We start from the raw sequence: 6623 nt of genomic DNA, 5'->3' as shown, positions 1-6623 counted from the left end.
TGTATACTGAATCCTTATATTATGATATATTTCATAAATAATGCAACGTTTTGATATTTCATACATTTAGATGCCCCTGTATTTTACCCCACTGAGTTGTTTGATTGCTTTAGTGAAAAATCAAACCAGCTAAGGTGTAATCATGCAGCCAAAAAAAACTCACAGGAGCTCCCTGGTTGGCTGTTTTTCCCCTGACGACTCTTTTAGCTACCTCCGCTCTTCACACCACCCTGGGCTGTGATCCTCTGTCCTCTTAGTAACACTACAGCTCTGCAAGATGAAGATAGAACTGTTAGCCACCTGCTTGTTAAACAAATCCCTCTCATACCTGGATCTCCTCGGCTAATTTTTCTTTGCAGTGTCGCCACCACAGTTTAGCCAGCAGTGTCCTTACAGCAGCTACCATGTTGGCGCACACTCACACATTTGAAGGACTCAAGCGCTGTGGAGGAGGTGGTTGATGTATATTTTGTAAATGGTGCCTCATTCCCTTACATGAAGAATTTTTTTTTTTTTTTTAGGTTTGTTTTAATAATTCTGGCTTTTATTGTAGGTCACAAATGATAAGAGCTTGTAGCAGCTGATGTTTCTTTTATTTGACTCTCCTGAATTCACCTCAGGTTTAATTGTTCTGACTTGTGTCATTAGCAGTTATTATGTTCAGTGCTTACAGGGCCATTTTCAGTCTTCTATGCGTTGGAGATGTCACATTTGGTTGGATTCAAACTATGAAAACAGCATAGAAAAGCATAACTCATAATGGTTATCCTCTAAAAAGCAATACTTTTTTTAAATATGTCACCATAGGTCAACAAAACGCCCCACAGAATAACATCAACAGGAAGAGCATATGTCCGCAGTATTACTTTGTCTTTTTAATCTGTCCATGTTGCAGTTCACCTTTGTTGCATGTCATTTGTTTTGAGTATTTCAGCTCATTTTGCAAAGAAAATACTTGAAACTTGTTCAGTTTTGTTTCGTCATAATCCTGCGATGTAACATTGAGAAAAAGCCACTGACAAAGTCCATGAAAATGTAACTTGTTGTGTACAAACTCGGCAGATGTAATATAACCTGTGCAGATTTTAAAAGCTGTAGATTCCTGTACACTGTCAATGCAAACTATGATAAACAGCAAAATAAGACTAACTGTGCCGCTTTTTATTCTTTGCTGTTCGTTTTTTTTTTTTTTTTATTATCAACATGGTGAATTTTGTCCTCACCACTCAGTCCTGTTTTCCGTGTCAAATCGATTTGCTAAGGATGAATAAAATTCCCTCAACAGGAAAGGAGGGAGAAGGAAATTCAGTTTTCTGTACCGATGCATAATCAAGGTGCCCCGGGGCAATTCTTTGGCCTGCCTACCACCCCCCCATCCCCCAGCAGAGGTGCTGGTAGGCAGGCGGAGGTAGCAGCCAAGTCCAGCTGGAGGCCCTGGAGCCACTGATGCTGCTGATGCTGAGCCTCCAATGCAATCCTCTGCCAAGCTATGGAGAGGCCTTTACTTTGCTGCTGCATCATCTGAATGGATGCTGACTGAAAATAACATTTCTAGTTAACTTTTGTTTAGCTGGAAACCACTGTTGTGAAAATTAGGATTTGGTTACTTTTTGCATTCAATGTACATTCATGAGTTTTCCTTTAATATTTCATGTGACATTGTCTTGTATAAACTTTTTTTTTAACATAATTTTAAAGCACTGAATTTCAAATAATTTCTTGAGAAAAGGCGACAGCTGCCTGTACATTCATTGTCCCTAAAAAAATAATTTCAGCTTTTATAACGGGACTGTAATCTCACATTGAAGGAAGTAGAAACATGTCTTTTTTTTTTTTCTACATCGATTGAAAAGTGGAGATTGAGTTGATAAAATCATCTTTGCAACCATTTTTGCTGTTTTATGAAACTTCTCAGAGTAACAGAATCTATTTCTTTCTTCCTCATGTTCTTATTTTCTGTTTTCTTCCATGTGTAAAGTTTACTTGCATACAATGAAATTAACCTAAAAATAATGGTGATCTTTCAATTTAAGAAAGTTGTATGGAAAAGTCTGCCATTTTTCCATGAAAAATCTGTGGAAACCCTCTTTGTGTCGCATCACATTTATTTTTGCCCAAGAGAAACAGGATGTCATGTTACTGATTTAAAAAGTCAGTGAAATATGCGGTGTGCATAAAAATAACTGCTTTAGACTGACACAATAAGCTTTTATTATACTAAATAAATAAGTAAATAAAACTTGTCTAAGTTTATACTGTACATTTAACAGGGCGGGCCCAATGCCTAAGCAAACTAAATTACTGCTTATGGCCCCAGGACAACTAGCAAGGGCCATTCATTGTTGGATTATTTATTTTTTTTTTTGCATGTATAATATTCTCTTTCTAGACATTCAGGGATATTGAGGTATTGCGTACGTATTGAACGTCAACATTTTTCTCCGTGAATATATTTCTAGAGATGCAATTGATACGTTATTTTTTACCAAAAGTTGGTAACAATCCATGCAATCCACACATACAAATAAATGAAAACATAGATGTCCAGAAATTAAGCTACGTGTAAAAAAAAAAAAAAAAAAAAGTATTGAACACACTTACCTTTGTTGGCAATGACAGCTTCAAGACGCTCCCTGTATGGAGAAATTAGTCTCATGCATTGCTCAGGTGTGATTTTGGCCCATTCTTCCACACAAATAGTCTTCAAATCTTGAAAGTTTTGTGGGTTTCTTCTATAAACTCTGATCTTTACTTCTTTCCATAAATGTTCTATTGGATTCAAGTTGGATGATTGGCTGGTTGATTCTAGCAGCTTTAATTTCTTACTCTGAAACCAGTTGAGTTTCCATGGCTGTGTGTTTCAGGTCATTGTCTTGCTGAAATGTCCACCTACATTTCATCTTCATCATCCTGGTTAAATGGCAGCAGATTTTTTTAATCAAGAATGTCTGTACATTTTAACATTCATTCTTCAATTATTTTTAGTTTGCCAGTACCATATGATGAAAAACAGCCCCACCCCATGATGTTCTCACCTCCATATTTCACAGTTGGTATGATTTTTGGGATGATGTGCTGTGCCATTTGACCATTCATGATGTGTATTATAGCATCCAAAGAGTTTCCATCCAATTTTGGTCTTATCTGACCAGACTATATTCTACCAGTATTTCACAGACTTATCTAAATGTTGTGCTGCAAACTTCAAACAAGCTTCAACATGCTTTTTCTTCAGCGATGGAGTCTTATGTGATGAGCATGCATACAGGCCAGGTACAATTGTACCTGCTAATTCCAGGTCTTTCTGATGCTCTCTACAATTGGTGTTTGGCTCTTGGACAACTCTTATAATTATTTTCACTTCTCTGTCAGAAATCTTGCAGGAAGCACCTGGTCATGGTCAGTCTATGGTGAAATTATATTCTTTCGTCTTCAGGGTTATGGCTCCAATAGTGCTCACTTGAACATTCAGAGGTTTAGAAATCATTCTGTAACCAAGGCCGTCATGATTTGCAACAACAAGGTTGCGAAGGACTTGAAAAAGCTCTTTACTCTTACCATGATATGTTTCTTATGTGATACCAGACATACCTTTTTATAGGCCATCATTTGGCACTGAACCAGCTCATATTAATTTGCATTGAGAAGGAGCAGGATTGCTTTCTAATTACTGAGAGACTTCGGCTGATGTCTTGACTTTCCATGCCTTTTTGTGACTCTCTTTCTTCATGTGTTTAATACTTTTTCTCTATGCAGTTTCACTTTATTACACATAACTTAATTTCTGGACATCTATGGTTTGATTTCTTTGTATGCATGGATTGCATGGAATGTTACTGGCATCTGGTGAAAATGTCATGTCAATAGCAATTCTAGAAATATATTTACTGAGAAAAATAGTGGAGTGAGTTAAAAATTTATTTTACCCGCTGTTGTAGCAAAAATATTTCATATTAAGATTACCGTATGTATCCTCTACATCAAAATATATTTAATCAAGTAGAAGTTCTTATACATCAAAAAGATATTTTTCTTGGGGCAAAATTGACACACAAACGAGGAAGGACCAATGTAAACACTAACCTGCAACTAACATATGTATAGAGAAAAATAAAGATTAATATATATATATATTTTTTTTGGTTTTGTTTTGTTTTTAATTTCGTGCTTTTAATGACAAATTTAATTTGTTGCCTTTTTTTTTGCACCATGGGTTATTATTATTTTATTTTTTTCACATAGCTGTTGTAGTTAGAACCAAAAACTATAAACAACATGTCATCTTTACTGTCAAGAAGCTGCAGACTATTTTATTAATTTTAGTTTGTGAATGATCTGATAATCTGATTGCAGGAATCAACATTACTGGTCAAAATAGAGGGCCCTTGAATGTAATGTTGCTTAAGACCCATTGAGGCTTGGGCTGGCACTAATATTTGAAAACATGGACACATTTAAAATGCCTTATACAAAGTATTGCCTATGAATATGGAGGTTCCTGAAGACATATGTTTAAATGAAACATAAACCTTTGAACGAACAAGTTTAGATAATGTTTCTCAAATTTGTTTTTTTGCACTTCACCACTAGAGAGAGACAGAAAGACAGCAGAGGAGAACATGAGAAGTCTGGACCAATCTTATAATAAAGAACTTGTTTATAATTAGATGACCCAGGAGTGATTGGAAATAGGCTTTTTTAAACTTCATTTCAACAATGATCAAACTAACTACTTTCTTGACTCATTTATCTCAGTCAAAGTATCACTAATCCATTCTGTCTCTAGCTTCATTCACATAAAGCCTTCACTGTTCATTTCCAAATAAAACCTCTCTTTCTGTCCTTTCTAAGTCTCTGATAAGCCATGATGCCTCTAGAAGTCCCCCCTCTAGCTGATAAAACTCAATCAGCCTTAGTCCTCTAACCCATATCGGACCCCTTGCATACAGAAAGCTCTTTGTGCATAAACGTGTTTCCCGGTATCACTAACCCAACTGTGAGTATTTGCATGTTTAATCTGCGCTCAGGGAAGATGGGGCCCCGATGCAGAGGAGATAAGGTGAGTCTCCTGAGGAGTTTTATTGGAGGTTCAGCTCCCAGTCAATGGGATCAGCCGTAAATCCCACTCAGACTGTGGCAGGAAATGATGTGACTCCTGCAATTTATGTCAAATAACTTTTGAGGATGTGTGAGTGTAAGCGATCAGCTCTGCCAGAGCGGCGATAACTCTTCAACGGAGGGGCCCCGGTGAAGATTTAATTGAGACATTTTTCTTTATCTGCGGCAAGGCGCCGGGGCCGTGTTGTTGTGTAACGAGATGTAATGCCTCTCTTTATACGGGGGTCAACATCCAAGATGAGGGAAGGTCATGGACTGACTGTTTGAGCATCCAATTTGCTCACATAATACCCGCTCTACTGGGAGCTGGATGAGGAGGAAGTTAAACAGAGCACATTCACACTGCGGGCACACAGTGGCGACGGAATGCAATGCATCTCTGAGTTTCCATGTGGCCTCAGTATTAAGTATGCTTTGCAATAAATTAGAAAAAAAGAAACTATTTCAGGTAAAGCAATCAAAAGTAAGTCGTATAGGTTTATAATACTTATGATTCTGGCTTAATGCTAACAAAATACCCACTGCGAACATTTATATATCACCAATAAGAAATAACTTAAAGACAGAAAAATTCAAGTATTTTAAAGAATATTTACTCAATAGTTGCTTAAGGTTCTCTTTGTAACAGTCACTGCATCAGTGCTGTATGGTATTGAGCTAATCCACCTTTTGTTAAGAAGCCTGTTTAAATGGCTCCTAAATTGTCTGCCATGTTGGGTCTTGTTTCTCTCTCTTTCGTCTTTAAGTAAAATCAAAGGAAAAACATTAAAACAAGAAAAGAATAATTAAAAAAAACTCTACCTCCAATGTAAACAACACTAGTTCATCTTGTTTAGACCAGAGGGGTCTAAGCTACCTGCACTGCAAAAATAATCCAGAAATAAGTAAAAAATTCTTAAATTAAGTATATTTACCCTTAATTTGAGCAGGTAAATAAGATGATCTGCCAATGGAATGAGTATTTTTACTCTTAAAATAAGATAGTTAGATAATATGCACTTGAAATAAGACAATAACGTTGTTTTTTCTTATTTTAAAAGGAAATTGTCTTGTTCCATTGGCAAGGTGTCTCACCTCCTCAATTGAAGGAAAAATGCACTTATTTTAAGGAAAAAATAAGTTATTGAGATTTCTATTTTTTGCAGTGTAGAAATGTGTTTAGGCTCAAGACCATGTAGGGTTCTTAGTTCATTATTATTATTATTATTATTATTATTATTATTATTATTATTATTATTATTATTATTATTATTATTATTATTATTATTATTATTATTTTATTTTATTTTTTTATTTTAAATACATTCTTGTCATATGATCAGTTTTCCAGGTTGACATCTTTCTAGAAGCATTTTTTTAATGAGCTGCAGTTATCAGGTTAAATTTTTTTATAGAGACAAAAAAACTGCACCAACGATCTACCCAACTGAAAATAAACGAGTAAGACAGTTTTCTGTCTTCCTTTCAAAGAAACCCCCTTATTTTTACAAGGATTTTAAGATTAT

This window comes from Cyprinodon variegatus, unplaced genomic scaffold, assembly GCF_000732505.1.
Source record: "Cyprinodon variegatus isolate N-32 unplaced genomic scaffold, C_variegatus-1.0 Scaffold311, whole genome shotgun sequence".
In the NCBI taxonomy this organism is placed as follows: Eukaryota; Metazoa; Chordata; class Actinopteri; order Cyprinodontiformes; family Cyprinodontidae; genus Cyprinodon; species Cyprinodon variegatus.
Note: the sequence above shows the minus strand (reverse complement) of the source record.